The sequence below is a fragment of the Columba livia genome, chromosome 3, assembly GCF_036013475.1.
Source record: "Columba livia isolate bColLiv1 breed racing homer chromosome 3, bColLiv1.pat.W.v2, whole genome shotgun sequence".
In the NCBI taxonomy this organism is placed as follows: domain Eukaryota; kingdom Metazoa; phylum Chordata; class Aves; order Columbiformes; family Columbidae; genus Columba; species Columba livia.
Genome location: NC_088604.1, coordinates 38,964,423 through 38,985,558, shown reverse-complemented (window position 1 = coordinate 38,985,558; position 21,136 = coordinate 38,964,423). Strand labels below are relative to the sequence as shown.

Here is a 21,136-nt window from a genome sequence, read left to right as displayed (position 1 = left end):
TAAATGTTTATTATATTCAGGTGATGATACTTTCCTCACAGATACATTACTCAACACAAAAATATATTGTTATATTCAACACAAACAGAACAACATGTTAATTTGAAGCATCTAGATCTGAGGTCCTCCTGGGTTCTTCAAAGAAAAAGGCAATGTCACTAAAAGCAGCTTATTTTTTTTAACTTCTCTCTTGATTTATGGTGTCATATGGAGAAAAAAAAAACATTATATATAGCTGCTTATATTACATACTGCAGTATGCAAATATCATTGGGAAAACCAATCAAAATAAATCACAGTCCTCTCCTTCACTGCCGTTTAAATGTATTTCATCCAGAAAAGTAACCTCTAGCTGATTACTTGCAGCAGCAGCAGTAAGAGCGTGTCACAGCTCATTTGCCAGAGCTGCAAGAATGAAGCTCATCCTGTGCTGGAGCTGTACCTCCATAAACAAAAAGTTAATAAGTGCTGTGGAAATACCCTCTTTATGGGGCGTGACTTTCAGTTTCTTGATTCATAGTGGTGCTGTCAAAGAAAACGTCCAGTTTCATGTACCCAGAGCACTTAATGCATTTTAAAAATTAGTATGGAAATAGAGTTATTAACTAGGTCAGTTCATACAGCAGTAAAATAAATATCTCAGGGCAGTGCTGGGATGATAAAAGCTTTATTACACTAGAACCTTAAAAAAGAAGTAAAACCAACTGAAAGATAAAGGAAGGCACTTACAGCCACTGCCACCTTATGATCTGGGGTGAATATAGTATATTTTGGAGGCAATACACTGCCAAGGCAGTAGACAGACAAGCATCTTTCATTTCCAAAGCACTCACATAGCACCTGTTCTTCAAGTACATTTGCCCCCGTCCATGTTCTTCATTCCACCTGAAGTGACCTTGAAACAGAACTTTTTTTTTGATCCTTACTTCTGTCAGAGAGTTGATTCACAGAAGCACAAGACCATCGTGTTGAGCACGAGAGAAATGCAGAAGAGCAGTGAGCAGAGTGCTTTGCTTACACTCTGAATAGACATTAAATAGTAGCAGTTTCCCAACCACGTTACACAGGACTTCCAACAGTTAAGTCCCTGACACCTACAGGTGCTTGAGGTACATGTAAGCCTAAAATATTTCTATATGTTCCTCAAGAATATTTTGGTTTACATTTCTCAGGAATAGAGTGAGAGAACAAAAACTTGTGTATTTCCACGGTGCAGCTACACGGTCACAAAGTCCCATGATCACACTACATGAAGCCAGGGTTTATTTTCCCTATACAACCTCCTAAGAACATCAAGACAGGTTCTTCCAATCAACACAAGATTACTAAGACCCAAACTTAAGCTACTTTATTTCAAATACATTAAAGTATTAGCTACCACATACCTCCCCCCTCAACTAGTTTTATTTCCTGACCCATGAACATTTAGTACTACTTAGTACTTCCAAAAGGAAAACTCTGTCTCTTTCCTGTCAGCTTTACTACTCCTTTGCTGACATCTCCTGCCTTGCTGCTGCCTCTTGTGCTGCCTCCAGTTAGGAAGCTTTTCCAAATTCACTGTCACCTCAGTGTAGAATTCAAATCTTTCCTAAAGTTTATTTTACTCAGAAAGAAGAATGCATTTTTAAAATATTTATATATGTTTTTATTCACATTCATTTTTACACTCTACATTATGGTTTATTAACATAGAATCATAGAATCGTTTGGGTTGGAAAACACCTTTAAGATCATCAAATCCAACCCTTAACCAAACACTGTCAAGTACATGACTAAACCATGTCCCTAAGAAAGTCATCGAGACATCTTTTAAACACCTCCAGGGATGGTGACTCCACCACTTCTCTGGGCAGCCTGTTCCAATGCCTGACAAACCCTTCCATGAAGAAATTTTTCCTAATACCTAATCTGAACCTTCCCTGGTGCAACTTGAGGCCTTTCCCTCTTGTCCTATCGCTTATTACTTGGGAGAAGAGACTGACAGGTCTTAAAGTTAGACATTACATCTAAGGTGAGCTTTCCATTCTGTTCCATACTATCACCTACCACACTGGACCTGCTGATCCTGCTCGCAGCACCTTTGGCAGGTACTCCTATCACCAAGTCCTAGCCAGTTCCAAACGCTCCAGTAGCTCTGTCCCCTTTGCCCTGGGGTAAGGTGAGTCCTGGCCACGCTGGTCTCACCACCAACACAGCACACACAACCATCTCACCATCACAGAAGAAGGCTTCTTCTCCCCATCAAATCCCCTTCAGTGACAGCTGGACTTGAGACATCTCTCCTCCAAGCTACTCCAACCTCTCTTTGCATCAGAAATCCGTCTACACTGCCCCTGTGCAGGATCAGCATGTGTCCAAGGTGGCTTGTTGGCTTGGGTTTTGCACTGCAGCTCTTGGGCTTGTGCTCCCACCCCAGCTGAAGGGAATGGCAGCAAGCCTCAAATGCCAGCCCTGGCACATCCACCAGCAGCTTAGCTGGGAGAGGACAGCAGAACTGCACTCATCAAAGCCTAACCCCAGGTTAAGTGCTGCACATACTCAACGCTGTCAGCGTCTGGAAGGACTACATCACTAAAAAGTGGACAAAGCCCTGGATATAAGTGCTAAAAGGGTTACGGCAAAATATCAACATATCCATTCCTAACTCGATAAATTGTGCAATTCATTACGGGAAGGATTATGTCCCCAGGGCACTGTGCTCTGGCCAAAATACACACACACACCCCTCCTTGCAGTTCCTCCCTGGACAAATCCCAGCAAATATATATTCTCCCTGCTGACAGTGTGCTGTCAAGTGCTAACAGAAACACTCGATAGCTTGCAAGGGCAGAACCATTTCCAGGCTACTACGTCACTTCACCAAAGTGTAAACACAAAATTATATATGAACAGGAACTGGGCTCAGTTCTTCTCTGCACATGAGTATGTACAAGCTCTCATGCATATATGCGGTCCGTCAGAGGCTTCTACTAGCAGCTGCAGGAGGCAAATGCAACCCCTGCTTAATTCCCTCTCCATGTGGGAAAATAGCTTCTTTTACTAGCTGAATGCATGCTCTACATTGCCTTTATCTACACGTATCATTAGGCATTCTTTTCTCTGTGTCACGAATGAATTGGGGAAGAGTCACTGATTTCTAATGAGGAAAGGCAAAAAGGCAGGGTGACAATAAAGGGACCCTGTATTAATCAAATGTCCAGTCCAGACAGCAATACCAAGGCCTTAATCTCTGTCTGGGAGAAGTGTTGGTTAAAGCTTTCGCTCAAAACAAAAAGAGAGATTTCACATGGCAAGTGCTGCATTTGCTGTACAAGTGAAAAACTCCCATTACCCCAGATGTCTGGTGAGTATTATAGTAGAAGGATGCAAAAGAAGAGAGGAAACAATACAGACAGCAGCCTCGACACAGACAAAAATCACAGAATCACACAGAATGTTAGGGATTAGAAGGGACCTCAAAAGATCATCCAGTCCAATCCCCCCTGCTGGAGCAGGAACACCGAGATGAGGTTACACAGGAAGGCGTCCAGGCAGGTCTTGAATGTCTCCAGAGTAGGAGACTCCACAACCTCCCTGGGCAGCCAGTTCAGTGCTCTGTTACCCTTACTGAGAAGAAGTTTCTTCTCAAATTTAAGTGGAACCTTTTGTGTTCCAGTTTGTATCTATTACCCCTTGTCTTATCACTGGTTGTCACCAAATGAGAATGAGAAGAATGAGAAGAAACGGGATTTCTTGCTAAATTCTCACATTATTTTGCATTAACAAAATGTAAACAGGCTAAACAATATGATGGGCCAATGCACTTGTTCCTCATCTGTAAGCAACTCAGATGAGGCCACGCTCTGTTCCAGCACTGCTCCCCGCATGACGACAGTGCCCACGCAGGATGGAGACGAGGCACATAAAGCAGGAGCCTGCCTGGCTCCGTGCTGCAGCTCAGCCTTCATGTCCCTTGTGCTGGGATCCTGCTCCCGCCTCTTCCCTGGAAGATGTTCCTGCCTCTTGGCTCAAGTGCTACTGGCCTCTTCTTTGGCCATCCAAAATCATGTCAGTACTGCTGGTGCAAAACTCTGTTCTGTGCTCCTTGTGTCATCTGGAAGAGCCTTCGTGCACCTCCCTGGCCCATCTACTTTCTAACTTGTTTCAAGCCCCAGGAGAAAATGCATCTTTCCTTTCTTGCCTGAGCTTCTTAATTTCTCAGTGTTATTAACTATCTCTGTAATGGTATTTAAGGTGGTGAAGTGTTTTGCCATAAAAATTGTGTGGAAGACTCTTAAAAATGACCTGCCACAGAATATCTGCTCTGCGCCTCTGTAATATTAAAATACGTATTTAGGTGAGGAGACAGAAAGTTCCTGTTTCTTATATTAGAAATTTGGGTCTTGCCTCTCCTAAGATGTCTCATGAATGCCTGGAAAAGCCATGTTGGAGTAATAAGTATCACTGCAAAAGCGCCAAAGGAAAGGAAAAATCCTTCTTGTTACCTCCTTTGGTTTTGGATAATGTTCAGGAAGACACATCACTTTGGTACAATTGCCAGACTATTTCCTGCATCATTCCAGTTCGTAGCCTAGTGCTGGGTGAACTCCCATCCTAAACATGCTGGTTGTCCATGGAGACCTCCAACACAGTCAGAGAAAACTTTGTTGTTTGAAACACTGCTACAGTGAACAGCAAGGCAGTCAAGAGAAACTGCAGAGCCTTTCAGGCTCGCTGCATGCATCATTGAAACAAATAAATATATAGTTTTCTTCCTTCCTTCACAGATGAACTATAAGCAAATAAAGTGGTGTGATTCTGAGAGCTGGTGAGCACTTTGCCGAGCCTAACCTTCTCAGTCATCAGCTTCCTAACAAGACAAAAGCAACACTGACATTTACATCTCACAGACTAATCTTTAAGACCTATACAAATTTACAGCTCCTCAGCTAAAAGCACCGTGACTTCAGTGTCTTCACCCATCTGTCCCAAATGTGCATCCCACACCTTGTATTTCTCTCCTTCTGCTGTTCCACTTCAATCTGTCATCTTTCCCTCATCACCCTTCCCTAACATCGGCCTATTTTCATTCAAATTATAAACAATGCTTCTTAACCAATCTAGATAAAACTTTTATCAGTCATGTTCACATCCTCAAAATAATGTTGTAGTAATTCAATTCTCACACAATATACAAATATTTGCCTCAACTCTCTAGGCCAGATACCCTTCCAAAAGTCATGCCACATTTTATGTTTAAAAAAACACTATCTGCAGCTACAGCAGTAGTAGAGTAAATATCAGCAAAAATTACAAGGAAGTTCTGCTGAAGACATAAACATTTATTATGTGAATATAATCTGATTAAATATTCAGCAACAACTATGCTGCAGCAAAATAATTGTTTCACCTTCAGAAATTAACAGAAACATTAGTTTAGGAAATTTAGGAAATCAAGCTTAGGCCACTGTTATCCAGTCCCATGTTATCCGCAGAAAGTCTACAACTAACATAACACTGACAACAGCTTGAAGAGTAAAAAACTTCAGGTCTGAATCTTTCAGTGCTTCTTCCCAAAGTAAAAAAGGGAAAACGTATTGCACCTGCCGCCCCAAATACACATGCTGCAGCTCCTGGATAGAGACAAAGCAGTGGTACCATGTTACCTGGCACAGACAAAACCCAACGTCACCAACACGACTCGTAGATGCACGCTGAAGCCCTCATGACGAGACATGTTTGCGAGGCATCTGCTGCTGGAAATCCTCGTTCCTTGTTCCCTCTTTTGAGGGCTGCTAGTCTCTATGGGTACCTGTCTCAAACATAAATACTTTCAGGCACCAATGTGGCTAGAGAGTTTTAGAAACTGAAGGGTGACATTTTCTTCTTCATCACGGTCTCAGGAACAGAGAGAAAAAAATAAGTTTTTTTTAAAAAATCTGAAATCTGACGTGGAGTAAAAGCCAAACCCAGCAAGGGGATCCCAAGCATGCAGGTGACTGACACAGCTAAGACGACTCAACAGCTCCTGCCGGATTGTTCAGTAGTCCCATTTGTGACCAAGTGAACAGAGACAACATTTGTGAAATCTGTGCCTGACACAGGAATGGGTTAAGTTTCAAGTTCCTTAGAGACAGGCGAGATCCACATTTCAAAGTCATTTGAAATTGCAGAAATGGTCTGCAATAAGGAGGGTGCAATCAATAAAATGCAAAGTTCCACATTTAGATAGGAATAATCAGCTCCACAAATGCAAAAATAGGAACGGACTGACTAAGCAGCAGTACTGGTGGAAAACACCTGTTAGACACAGTGAATCAAAAACTAAATGCAAATAAGGAATATCATGCTGAAGGGTAAAAGATACCTCTCAGGATGGGACATGTTAGCAGTGGCTAGAGAACTGTGGATTTTAGTAGGCAACAGAAAAAAAGCAGAGGCTCATTTGTGTGAATAAGATACGCCAGTGTGACTTAGATTGTGATTTAAAGCAAACTTAATTAAACTGATGCAAAAAAAAGTGATGCTGTTGCAAATTAACCCATGCTTAATTCATTTAGCATAGCCTGGTTAAGAAAACTTAGACTACTATCCAAGTTACTCATGTTCCTCCAGATCTCTCCGCTCAAACAAGGGACAAAGTGAAATACGAATACTGATACGTGTATTTTTCATTTAAATCACTAGACAGTATTAAATTATGGTAAACCTCACCAGTGAATTTCTTCTCTGAGAAAAGTAGCTTGTACATCATCCCATTTTTGCTAACCAAATCACTTTTAAAATGCACATGAAAGGCTAAACAACTGCCCAGCGAAGAAGTGAAGAAAACCAGTCCCAGGCAAGTGATGAACTTCCAAACCGGCACAAGTCTCAACACTTTCTACAAAGCTAAACAGCTTCTTCATTCTGGAATGAAATTTTGACCATCTTTATTTGAGAAAACTGGTTGTGTCACAATTAAAAGCATTCAGCACGCAGAATCATTGTATTCATTACTATTAAAATCCTAAAATATTAAAAACTCCCTTTAGCAAACTGTCAACTGCCATCCCTTATTACAGTGCACTGCTTTTGCACTTTGACTACTAAAGCAAAACATGTCTTTCCCATTTAACAAATACCCCTGCTCACTACACCACCTTGTTTGTACAACAGAATCGGTGACACAAGGGAATTTTCAACAAACCAAAATTTTCAAATGCTTTCTCTACTTCAGGAAACATTAATTGCCTAAATATAATGGCGCATACAATTATATAAATCAGAAATAATCCTGAAGTCCCTATTATCCATAGATAGCAACAGCTGTACGTTCTGTGGTCTTTCTCAGCAAGTATTAAATCCCTATCCCACTGTATTATTATTGAACATATTTATGCTATCAGAAGAAACAGGATCCTACCTAGCATACTCCCACGATGGAAAGCATTCTGGAGAGCCAGGTGAACATGCACATCAAAGCAATTCCAGAGTGGCCAGGCCTGAAAGCAACCTGGACCAGAAGGGCAGAGCTCAAATTAGGAAAACAGAGAGAACATAAAGCTGAAAAGGTCAGACAGACCTTTCAGGTCAAGCAGCAATTATACACAAAGGTCGCTGGGTCCAGTGATGTGCCCAGAACATCTGTATTCCAGTCCCAGGTTTGAGAGCTTTCTCTGTGCTGCTGGGAGTCATTTGATTTCTTTACACTTCTGGTTCACAAGTTCTAGAGATGCTGATTCCAGATTTGCTGTGATATACAGCGGCACTGCAAAAAGTAAAGCGCTACCATTTGCACTGAGCTATGGTCCTTAGAAGGAACATAAAAGATGAAAACCAAGAGCAGAACATAAGTGCAAGGGAGGAAACGGACAAAATTAGGAGGAACACAACAAAAAAAATAAAACATGGAGTTTAACACAGAAGTTTGAAACTGACTCTTTAAATCAAGATCAAAAGTGTTAAAAATCATTGATATTTTTGAAATACAGTTTTCTACTTAGCCTCGTTACAGCCTAAGGCAAAACCTCTGAAATCCAGCGCAAAGCAAGTTATACTCTTTGTACAGGTTATACAAATAAATGTTAAAAATAAGGAGCATGTTTATTTAAGTCATATTCTCCAAGATCATCTTATTGACCAATAACAATGAATCAGGACACATGTTCTAGGAAAACGACACGTTGAAAAAATAATTAAATAAATTAAGGGCAGCACAAAAATTGTCCATTTGCTTTTTGAAGATTTATTTAGGATATATTATCTAATTGTCCTTGTGGCAAAGATTTCTGCTGGCCGAAAGGCACCTCGAATTTCCCTAAGCTTCAGCCACTTATTTTCAGGAAGAAAGGAACACTGTGTAAATGTCCTGAAAATTGGCTTTGTTGGCTCAGCCTTCTGCTTTGAATGGAGCAGAGGTTCACAGGCAACGTAATATCAGAAATGACTAATGCTACTCCTACTAACACATGCCTCTATTTTTACACTGTCCTCTGTTCTTCTGCCAGATGCCTCTCTTCGTTCACTTCATCTCTTTAATGAAGCTCGGCTATTTAGGCCCAAGTGCTTTGATTTTTGAAAATTACATAAGATACTCTACAAAAATACATTATCATTATTATAAAGAAGATAACTGCCTGCCTCAAATTTTAAAAACCGTAACATTTAGTTTATGTGTTTGAAGAGATACTCCGTGGTGCCAATATTGCAGCCTCCAGAGGCTGAAACCAGCTGCAAATCTCCAGGCAGCAAACCAACCCCCCTGAGTTAAAACAAGCACAGGATACTTACTGCACGTATGGTCACACACGTGGAAGTGTGCACAACATTTTGTCAGCATCTGGGTGTTTGTTTGTTTTGGTTTTGTTTTTTTCATGGGCAAAGAAATGGTGGTGTAACACAGATGTACACTGGGATCCCAGATAAACATCCAGACCTGCGGACAGCTTGATCATCCCGCGATCCCATCGTGCTTAGCAAACCTTAGTCTGTTATTTGGCTCACCACTAATGGATTAGTATCATAAGTGCCCCTGAAACCTCTAATTTTTTTTTATGCTCCCATCATACACAATAAATTTATACTGCTAACTTGCATGACCTCATCATATACCCTTCTAGGCAATTGATTTTTAATTTGCCTTAACTGAAACACTGAGAAAGGAATATGAAAGAAAAACAATATAAAGCCAGCATTTCAAACTCATATTTATTCCTGCTCTCAAGGGTGCAATTAATCTGTCTTGAGGAAGCCAGAAAAAGGTGGAAGATCTCATTTGGGTATTTTCTGGCACAGCAAGAACCACTGTGACAAAAGCAGAGCACAGCAGTCACAAAATGTTGTGCCACTCTGGGTAGAGAAGGATGCAAGCTCCGTAAGGAATCCTCCCAACCCGCTGTCTCTCCCATAAAGAAGATGGTACCATCACTTCCAAAAGGAGGGAAGAGGCAAGGCTGGAGGTAACTCCCTGCTATAGCTTCTCCAGATCCAGCAACAGAAGCTGATGTTACCTCCATAGTGTGGGTAAAAGGAGCCCTAAAAGCTCCCACCGCATCCATAAAAGCAGCTGCACTGCCTGAGACCATACAGCACCTCAGGTCTGATGCTGTCCTTTAATGTACTAGGTAGTTCCCCCTACTATGGGACAGGCTCAGTAGACGACAAAAGCCATTAAGTGTCAGTGAATAACATCTGTTAGGGTTTCAGAGTTGACCTACTCATTTCTGTTAAGCAGATGGGTTGCATTTTTATATTGTTATTGACTGTGTAAGAGGGTAAGAGAGTATTTTTCTTTAGCAGGTGAGATGTGCTTTCATATTTCATATCACAGCTGTTTTTACTGACAAGTGAGACTGTAAAGACAAGTTAAGTTTCTTGTATACAAAACCACTGGTAAGAGGTCAGGTCCCCACGTGTGGTGGGAAGCAGAACATTACACATAGCTTTAGACAGCCGGTTCAGCATTCATTTTTCTGTTTTACTTTTAATAAACCACAAACTAGCTAGCAGCTTTGACTAACAGTTCATACTTTGACCCAGCACATACATCAAGAAAGACATAGCCCCAGGGAACAGGTTTATCATAGAATGTCAGGTTGGGGTTGGCAGGGACCTTAAAGATCATCTATTATAGTAAATTTAACACAGGAAAAATCTTCCATACAGGTTTGGGTTGACTTAATTCAGCTGTAGCACAGACTAGGGCCAAATGCACTGCACAAATTACCCTTGTGCAAACATGTCACGAGAGGCAGCTAACAGGTGTTAAACAGGCCAGAAAAAAAGGAGTCTGTTAACGTGGGGCTGCCTGAGAGGTTTCACAGCACGCGGTGACCCTCCTTCCTTCCACACCTTCCGCTGCCCAGCAGACTGACTACACAGGGTAAAGCACTATGCAGGATACTGGAGAAAAAGCTGTAGAAGAGGATAATGCTTTTCTGATCCACTGACTAAATATGGTTATTCAGCAATCTGTCTTCAAGAGCTATCTTTTTTTAATAGCTTGTGACATTTATTCCCTTAGCACAAGGGAATTTACCAGGGCTCTTTTCTCCTGATACACAAGGCTAATGTGATGGTTCCCAAACCCTAGTGCACATATTGCTTTTTTAAAAAAAAAATTATTTATTTAACAATAAATAATCACAAGCACTTGCTTTGAGGGGCTGTAAAAGAAACCAGACTATTACAATTATTATTTCAGTTCCTGGATGCCCACAGCAATGATTACCGTGAGATCAAACTGCTCTCCTAACCTGTCTGACGGATTCAAAGTATTTCTCTGTTTCTCCTCTGCCCGTGGTAGCTTTATAGGCAGGTGAACACAGATACCAAAATAGCCTTTAATTTCAGCAACAGCTGGATCCAAACGAGCTCAGCAGACAGCAGGTAAAATGATACACAGAACAGACTGTAAATTCAGTAACGATGTAGCAACAACCCCCAGGAGCAGGTACCACCCCCTCCTTGTCTGTTTTGGAAAACCATAAATACATCAACCATTTCCTGTAAGGGGAAAGTAAGGAGAAGAGAAATCATAAATTTAACCCCTTTCTAGCTTGAGTTTTACACTTATGCACTAGCCTTCAGGATGCTAACATTAAAAACTCATGAAAAAAATATGAGCACGGTCAAAAGCACTTGTGTGAAAAGTTTGGGCATCTAGAGGTGGCTGGCACACCTTGGCCACTCTGTTCCTCTCCCCAAATTTCCAAGCTTGGCTATATGGCCCGTTTCACTATCCCACTTACTTTTTCCTTTAAAATATTAGGAAATGAAATTTTGCCTTCCTTCCAATGTAAAAATGGAACATGAGGAAACTTATATAAATTAAATCTCTTCTCCATAAGCAGTAAAGGCAAAGGTCATCCATTACAAAGCCAACTCCCTGGGAACAGAAGCTACCTCTGACAACAGGGAAACATCTATCTCCAACACCACCACCTACACCTTCCAAAATCAGAATAATCAGTTCCCAACCAACAAGCCACATCAACAGAGGTATAAGCATGGGGCTAGTATTGCTTTATGCAGTATTTCCATGCCCATGCACACCAAGGACAGAGCCAGAACAGAGTGGGAGCAGAGGTGAGATGTGGTCATTAGGTAACAAGTCCAGGCAGTGCTTCTGTGGCTCACCAATAAATACGAACTGTTCCATCAGGGAATTTGTCACTCCCAGGGCCCTTCAGCTGGTCTAAGTGGCTCCTCACCCGAAGCGCCATGCCTGGCTTCTTGCTGGCCTGCCTGGTCACCATGGTCATCTGAGTCTTGGCACGCCCAGATATTAAGCTTAGCCCAGTATTGGTGAGTTACTGGATGTCATTTCAACCTGGATAGTTGTACTACTGATCTGTGTTCCTTACTGTGACATTACTTAGAAATCAGCATATCAAGGACTCATTCCTTAAACACATAACCATTAAGTGATCTGACAGATAGCAAGGCAACAAAGGTAAGACAGGAAGGAATGCCTGCAGAGACCTGAGACCTACACACATTTTCAGGTACACATAGGCTATGTGTTTGCCATGGAGAAAAGAGAGGTAAGAGCAGGATCATCAGGGTTGCCCACAGCCAGCTCAACATTTAGTCATGGGGAAAAGGTAGAGGAGAGGCTGGCTTTTTGGGCGCTAGCTTAGTGGCAGGAGAAGATGCTGATCTCTTTTTAAAATAAAAATCAAGAGATTACTACTTATTAACGTGAAATTTTGACAAGCATGACCTCTTCACATAACATGAGACCAAACCTTGCAATGACCTAATGACTTTGTCCAATCACTCTCAGAAAGAACAACGGACCTCCTGAAAAGATCTCACTGCTTCACCTCTCACCTGTGAAGCCAAAAGCTCAGTATAAACCTTTTGGTGCAAACATCCTTGCTGTTCCTTCCCGAGTAGTTACATTTTCATCACTGTCATCACCATGACCAGATGCCCACTGCTCAAAAGCTCAGACAAGGGTGAAGGACAAAAATATGGCAATGACATAAGGGTAACCTAAATCAATAGCAGTGTGCTGCTGTTGGGAGATCAGCAATAAATGTGAAAGCTTCTGAGCTGAAAGTGGTTTCATCTCCAAGCAGAACAGCACAGTGTATGAGGATTTTGTTCCCTTCAGGTATTTAAGGCACTGTTCTAATATCCAAAGTGTGCGGCTTCCACAGATCTCCAGAGGTTCCTTCCAAACTCAACTAGTCTGTGATATTAATCAGGTTAGAGAATATTAATAAGCATATTTACTAGTAGAATATGAAAAAAAATCATCACTTTTTAAATAAATTGATTTGTACAATGACTGTTGTAAGAATTCAGTTCCAAGGCCTACGTTGCATGTAATCTACTTGCCAGAAGAAATACGAGATACTAATGGGCCAAAGGATGGTTTAATATGCAAATACAATTACACTCAGTGATGGCAGAATTTTCCTTCAGCAAGGGAATATTTGTGATGAGCCTTTTTCAAATACCTCTATACAGTTTGATAGAATAAAAAACCCCACAGATGTCTTTCTCTGAGAGAATGGTAGGCTGCTACTGTCACTTACTCGTCTTGAGAAAGCTTTCCAAATCCTGACTGCCTTAATGGCTCAACTGAGCAAGATAGTCACCGGCAGTGTCTTATTTTAACCATATTGTTGGGAGAGAAGCTTCAAAATGAAACTGATTTTTCAAGACAGAAGAATTAAGCTACCTTCCCCAGTAGGTATGCATGTTTTGTCAGAGACTTTTCACTGTGCATTAAAATGCACTTTACTTCCAAAGAACAACACATGTTTCATGAGCTACATTTTCAAAAATTAAGAAAACATGTTCTGGCTATTGAACTTGTCCACAAAATGATGAATGTGTCTTCCAAGAAGTTATGAAATTACAATTGGATCAGTACTGCTTGATTTGTCTGCCCGCCAGAAAAGACAACACCATAATCAGTGCAGGCTCACTTGGAGTAAAACAGAAAGTGAAGCAGAAACAGCAGGAATACCTACATCAAATGATCTGACCAGCAAGTTAAAAGCACATCCTATAGTAAAACTTTACCTTTTTCGTTCCCAGGGGGCCAGAGACACAACAACACTGGTGCCTTTATACAACAATAGATGGGCCCACACTTCCCTCATGAAAAAATGTGCTCTAAAATTGGATCTTTTAGAGATTCTCTATGGGATTTCACATCCATTTGGTTCGTCAGCTCAGACATTTCCATGAGTTGTGAGACCCAGCTCCACATTCACCTCTGTTTGAGCAGCAGGCATCATTCCCCCTCAAGAGGTTAAGAGCAACCTAACTCACAACACCATCCACATGTACATGTGCAGCCCCTGGCTGCACAGATGGTGCCACACAACAATGTGTCCCCAACCTGCCTTCCCTTCCTGTACAGGGACCAAGTTAAGACAGAAGTCATTCTTGTAGCTACACATATGCCTGAAACAGAAAACGCCAAACACCTGGTAATGACCACCCTGCTAGCTCTTCTGCAATGCTATCATATTACATTTTGAGTACCACATAATAAAGAGCCCTCTGTCTTCATTAAATGGATAAGGAAGTGCAAGCTGGAGTTAAGGAGAGGGCAGCAATAAGAGAGTAGAAAAGCCTAAAAAACATGTTCAGTCCTGTACACTAGGTCTTGGAGATCTGTAGCAATACCACCAGGCAACAGCCCAATCCTTAAAAACAAACAAACAAACACCACCAACACGACAACAACAACGAAACTCAAAACAAAACAAAACAGCAACCCAAACCAAACCAAACAAAAACAAAACAAAACACACAAAAAAAAAAACAACCACAAAACTCACACAAACCTTTAGACTGGGCAGAAAATTCCTTCCCTCCATGCCATTCTGCAGGAAGTGCAATATACAGCTGTAACTTTTCTTGGGCAGGTGCACATGACAATTTTCACAATACTCAGTATTTTTTGAGTTGAAGCAATACTTTCTATGATCCTGTAACAAAACAGGGCAAGGTCTAAAGAGAACTGAGGATACCAGCTCCTCCATTTTCCCTTAAGAACAGAGTTTCACTTGTACAGTAATGTTAGAGATATGATTAAGACTGAAGGAATCCCTTCAATGGGAGGGGAGATTGTCACTTGCTGGCACAAGAGAAAAGGGTATCTCAGCACACCTGCAGGGAACCACATGTCTGCAGCTCTGTTTTCTATAATCATCTGTTATCTGCCTCCCAAGAAGCCAGTGCTGTGTTCCCCAGCTAGAAGAACAGACTGTAATTAAATCTCTCAAGTGAGCAAAAGAAGCAAGGCTGGTTTCTGACAGGTTATTTATTCCCTTAAAAATTCTTTATCCCTGTAATACCAGCTTTTGCTGGATGGAGGACAAAACTAGTAATGGAAATCATTCTGAAAAGAGGAACATGCTTGTCTTTCCCTCCCACATCAGTCTGCAATGTTTCCACTCTGCAAACCATCAGGCTAGAAATCAGGAGCGGGTTCACCATACACTACTTACTCATCCACGGTGTGTGAGCCCAGCAGTCCTGCATTGCCCCCGTCACTGTGGAAGGCTCTTTGGAGGGACTAAGCTCCCGAGATGCCCTGCCACAACAAAACCATCAGGGAGGGCAGAAAGTGCATCTGACATCTTCTGCATGAAGTAGGGAAGGAGTGTCAGTGGACCTCTGCATCAGGTGTAGCTGGTGCTGTGGGCTATGGGGGTGCTCCTCTCACAGGCAGAGGGAAAAGGGGCTGCCTTTCCTCTGAATCCTTCTCAGTCTACTCTGGGTTCTCTCCTTTCTTGCTTGGGGAGGGAGGGAAAAGGAAGGAATGAAGTCCCACCTAGCCACATATCTTGCTATGCTCCTCAACGAGCACCCTGCCAGGGCAGGTTCCCCCTAACACTGAAAAGATTTAGGTGTTTGCCACTGTAGTATGAGGTCTCCTCCTGAGATATGAAGGGATGCCAGCTGCTGCAACTATTCAGAAGGACAAGAAGCACAGAGAGGCAGCACAGTCTTTCCAGCCAAACCCCTCGTACACCATAAAGAAGTCAAACACAGAACCTGGATGCAGCGGGGAAAGTAGCAGCCTAATTCCCAAGTTAGACATTTTGTCCAGAAGATTTTTATATGAAGTAAGGATCAGAGTCTTCTAAAAAGCTCTCCCAGATGAGAGCGACTGCCAAGCCAACGCACCAGCAGCCAACACAAAAAGCTGGAAGCAATTTGTGGAGACAGAGCAGCTCCCTCAAAGCTGGAGACTGACAGCTCTGCTGGCAATGCTGAAATGATGCTGCAGTGTTTGCTGCAACAGGGTGGCACACTTCAACTTGGAGAGAAGGAAACATTATAGAAGGACACAGCAGGAACTCTTGCACTAACTGAAGGGGCAGAAGTATTGAACTATCACAAGAGGGAACTTATCTCTTAAGCTGTTTAACTGAACAAACACCATATGCATTTCAAACGGTGGATTCGTACTATCATCCCTTCCATCATTTTTCCCCAAAGACATTCGCGTGATTCCATGCCATACCTAATGAAGGACTAAGGCTCAAACACAAGTTTATGAGACTGAATTCCACTAACAGCAAGCTTTCACAAGCAAGGACTCCTAGACCTGGCAAACTACAGGCAGCTCCTCCATACAGTTCCTCCACTGCATCAAGTGCCCCTTCTTGAAGTGGCAGCTCACACATCCATGTTTACATATTAATTATTGCCTATCAGTAATCAGATACTGTCATCCGAGGTGTGATGGATAATTTTACCAAGGTGTATGCCTGGGATACAACTGCTGCAGCCCTGACCACATACTACATGTCGCCTAGTCAAGTTAAAAACTGCCACAGTTGTTCTCCAGCTGTTATTACCAGGAAAGCTGTAAGAAATATGGTATGTTCAGCAGGAAAAAACTGCATGTTTGGGATTCTGACACAGCCTGGATAAAATACACATGCAATCCAAATTCACCTTGTAGGAAGCTCCAAGTTGATGTATTAACAAAACAGATCTTAGAATAACAACACTCCTGCAAAATAGTTTAAAACTGAAAAAAACTTCAAGAGATATTTATTCCAAGAGACTTGGAGTCAACAAGACCTGAATTGTCTACTTAAAAAATAATGATTTTTAAAACTGAAAGTTTTCATTATCATCTCTCAGACTGGATCAGTATAGTTCAAAACCAAACTTTCAATGTAAATTTAATTTCCCCAAGCTAGGTAGTTTTATAAGGGACATAATACTATTGCTGCACCTTCAGGTTCAACAGAGTGAATCAACTTCCTCTGCATTTCTGACACCACCCCCCTCCAGTCAAAGGGATTCATCCCTCTGGTAATTCAGGTAGGCCAGAGGGAAGTGTCCAGGACAACACTTTACAGCTCCTTCTCTTTTCTCCAATTCAAAGGAAGGCAACAAAAGGCTCAGTAATGGAGACCCATTGTCTGAATGAAAAGGTCCAATTTTACAAGATTCATCACAAAGACTCTTATTCATCAGCAGCCTTGGCACTCGCACTCTTCTCCCTCACACAGACATTTCTGGAATGTGTTTCAGGGTAATGGAAAAAAAAAAAAAAAAGTAGTTCAGCAAGAAACAGCAAAGGCTGAAGAAATCAAGAATCTGAAATCAATCCTGCTCCTGTCCTATGAAACAATTTCTGCCAGAACCATCAAGCAGAGCAGGACTGTCCCCTTGGCAGGCACAGAGTTTTCCTTCTACTTCTTCTACTTTGATACCTCCAATAATATTGTTGAACTATTTATACAAGAGAACAACAGTTGTCATTGCACATCAACGTACTTGCAGCTCTTCTCTTAGAAAGCACTTGTGAAGGCACTTAGAAGGCACTGTGTAGCCTCATCTAGGTGTTCCTGCTCCGGCAGGGGGATTGGACTAGATGATCTCTTGAGGTCCCTTCCAATCCCTGACACTCTGTGATTCTGTGATTTTGTATTAAACAGATTTGGAGACTGGAATGGATCTGTATTTTCATCTGCTTAGTTCTAGTTGAAAAGTTTCCTCTTTGCTGGACTGCATATTGATTTACTAACAGACCTGCTAGGGAGAGGATACACAGGAATTTATTTGAGAGGTTTTACCATAATTATTATGAGAATAATATTGCTCTTGCTTGGTCTGATTCAAAGTTTACAAAAAGCAATTAAGAGATTGAAACAAAGTCTGCAGAACCATCAGGAGCAAGAAATTTATTAACTGAGAATTGGACCTGGCATCTGGGCAACCTTTGCAAGAGTACCAGTCTCCTCTCAAAGAATACCTTCTCTGCCCTTCCAGAGACAGTTCTGCTCAGGATCAGACGAGGAACAAAACCTCATCATCCCATTCCCTGGATTTTAATTTATGGGAATTGGCCATCATTAGTATAGGCAGAGAAATTTCCCCAGAGATTGAACTCCTCAGTATAGTACTACAGCGATAGGTATTAAAATGAGGAAACAAAAAAACCACATTATTTTCCAGATTTCTGTGTGGTGTAAATTCATGCAACAGAATACAGCAAAAGAAATGGATGTACAGAACATTATCGTGATTTTGATGAATGTGTGGGTTTAGAAGCGCAACAAGAAACCTAAGGAACAACCTTCACCTTGAAGGAGTTAATGTAACACTAAAGCTGAAAAGCAAACCATAGGGAGGGCAGGAACTGCCATAATTAGTCAGCTGTGTTCCCGATGGTGCCAGCCTGCGCTTGGGTTCCAGGTCACGGCACCCACACAAAAGCACTCTCGTACCTCTCTCCAGCCCTGCCCAGTCACGGCTGCTCCTCTGCACCACACCAGGCATGTCCCCACTCAATCACACCTACACCATGACGTCTTTAAGGTTTACACCACCGCATTCTTTTCTTACAGTTTTTTATGTATAATTTCCCTTTTAAAGAAAAGCCACAGAAACCCAAATATCCAGCAGTACCCCGTGCCTCTACCTTCTCTCATCCCACTTGCCTGTGCTACACACAGCTTGTATTCAGGGTGTTTAAAACCACATTACACACCTCCTCCAGTACTTGGACTAGAGGAATGAGCACTGGAAGAAACAGACAAACGAGGCAGCAGAAGCAGGAATAGAGTGAGGAACAGAGTCAGCTTCTTGCCAAGGACTTACAGAAATATTTGTAAGACATGAGAGGAATGTTGGGAGTCAAGCTTTTGGTTTTTTGGAGTGGGGGGAAGTGAGGGAGGTGTTACTCAACACTGAGAAATTATGTCTACTGGCTAGGATCAGCATAAATGAGAACAGGTATGGCACTTTCTGTAAGTCCATGTAGATGCAGGTAAGACTTAGGGCACCTGTTGTAATTGGTGTCCTCAACATGGGCTGTAGTGGTTTTCTATACCCATAAACATAACTATGAATATAAATTATTATTACAAATGTATGGATATAAATAATGCAGAATGATTGTACCTGTCTTATTTCTGTGGCTGTAACATAAAGCCTTGCTCAAAAGCAAACAACAAAAAATGAAATTCACACATTAACACAGCTGGCTTGATGCATAGGAACTAACAGCCAAGACCTGTTGCCTTGTTCATCTCACTTCGTACAAGTTACAAAAACCTCCTTCGAACACTACAGCAAACTGCTAAAATACTTTCAGCTTTATTTCTCACAGCAAGTTACAGTAAAAAATTGCAGGAAACATCCAATGCTGAAGCCCTCAACATTTCTTTCTTCCGTAATTTAGCAGAAAGACCTCTAGTCTTTTACCTTTCCATTTCCCTCTCTCTAGAATTGTGTTGCATTTAAGCAGATAAAGAGTCTATACTTCTAAGTGGAAAACAGGTAAACATTTGCTTATTCAATTTGCATCTGCAAAAGTTAAGCTGATATCACCATTAAGTAGAAGGCAAACAATAGGTATGAGAATACTGTCTCTGGGATTTTTTTTTTTTTCCTTTTCTTCATAAATCAAGGCAGGAATTCTAAAGCTATTCTCATTAAAAACGCCCCTTGGGTTCTCTGAAGACATGTTCTGACATGCCAGTAGGATCTTTACAATTGCAGATTTAGGGGGGATAAGGGGGAGAGCTACGCTTGAGAAAGGGCTGTGCTGGGACAGACTGCACAGCAATGACAGCAGCAGGCTCTTGGTACGAGATCTTCATCAAAAAGTACTGGGCTGAATACATTAGTAGGACACATTTGCTGATTCCGATGTTACAATCTGAGACTCCAGGAATAAGTTTAGTTTATACAATACACACTTCTGAAGACAGCCCCAGCACTGGGTGAATAGCCTTGCTGGCAGAGGTTTGAAGAATTACCTGCAAAGTGCCTTCGGCCGCAATGACCCACGCACGCCGTGCCAGCTCTTGTTACACCTTCTACAACAGATCAGCAGAGCTGAAATTGTTTGCCAAGGTCTCAGTCCTTTCCAACTCCTTCACGTTCAAATATTTCAGATATCAAGTATTAAGGAATATCTTAAACCACAAAAAACATACATTGCCTGTAGAATTGCTTCTTGAGACAAATCTCTCCCCCACCCCGCTCCAGGTCCATACTTCTCAGCCCTGCTTATGAACAATTCTGTCAAACCATCTGTGTACAGTTTTAATGGACTGTACAAAAATCTTCATACGATCTTGCTTGATGGAGCACTGTTTATTGCAAAACTAGCAACGATTTTTCAACCAAAAAGAGGTTAAAATATCCTTCTTAACCACTATTGAGCCTTAAGATATGGGTGCATGAATTCCTTTACGATACAGAACATTCAAACTTTCAGATATATAACATGCACACAAAACACTGCAAGAAACTATTAATAAGTAACCCGGACAACCAGCTCCAGGTGGCGGTGCCTGAGCAGGGGGTTGGACCAGAAGACCTCCAGAGGTCCCTTCCACCCCCAACCACTCTGTGATTCTGCGATCCATCTAAAATATATTCAGTAACTTACACAATACGGATTTATGGTTTTTAGTTAAGCATTTCATGATGAATAAACTCGGTTGCTATGTTAGAAATCAGAAATTTGTAAAGATGTATTCAAGCATTTATTCTCAGGACAGAACAAAGACACAAATGAGGACCGGACCAGAGTGTTCCACACGCATACGCTGAACTACTCTACTCCCTCAATTCATCCCGAGATGTTTAACTGTTGAAGAAGAAATGGTACAGCAGCAATGTTCTCCTCCATGCGCATCTGAGGATGTCCAACCCAAACTAAAGTAAGGCAATCTCTCTGCAGCAAACACAACTAAATCAATAATTCTAGTAGGCATATTGAAGTTTTGTTCCTCATATCCTCATATCCAAGGGTGCGATGCTGTGATGCTCAGATCTGTCTTGCACAATGCTCTTGTCGGTACAAGATGTAAAATAAACACAGGTAGACGAGAACAGGGGCACTAGTCTAAAAACTCTATGATTCTGCTCCTCTTACACATTTATTTTGGCAGGGAGGTTTAAAATGCATCAGCCCAAAGGACGTAGAGTGAGTGTCATAACCATGCTAAGTACAATGGCATTACATTTGAATTTGTAATTCCTACAGGTTTTGTTACTGAAACAAAAAAAAAAAAATATATAGTTAATGCAAAGAAGAATTAAAACTGAAACAGGGTTTATCATTAAAGCTGCAAAGACAAAATACCACCATGGGAATTATCCTATGTAGAAAGATAAACTTGGCAATTACTACATCAAAAATCAGTTCATTCTTAAAAAAGTC

At 41.5% G+C, this 21,136-nt stretch overlaps 1 protein-coding gene across 28 annotated transcripts in view; it reads right to left on the bottom strand.

The window, feature by feature from the left end:
• Positions 1 to 21,136, bottom strand: part of ANKRD6 (ankyrin repeat domain 6) — a 108,373-nt gene that overhangs the window by 71,932 nt on the left and 15,305 nt on the right. The window contains exon 3 of one of the 28 annotated variants that reach the window (XM_065059601.1): positions 7,385 to 7,474. The exons of 26 other annotated variants lie outside the window; for them this stretch is intronic. The gene's annotated coding sequence lies outside the window, so the exon portion shown is untranslated. Of the gene's footprint in view, positions 1 to 7,384; positions 7,475 to 14,273; positions 14,292 to 21,136 lie in introns of those variants that run through there. One more of the 28 variants, XM_065059579.1, reaches the window with a different exon arrangement.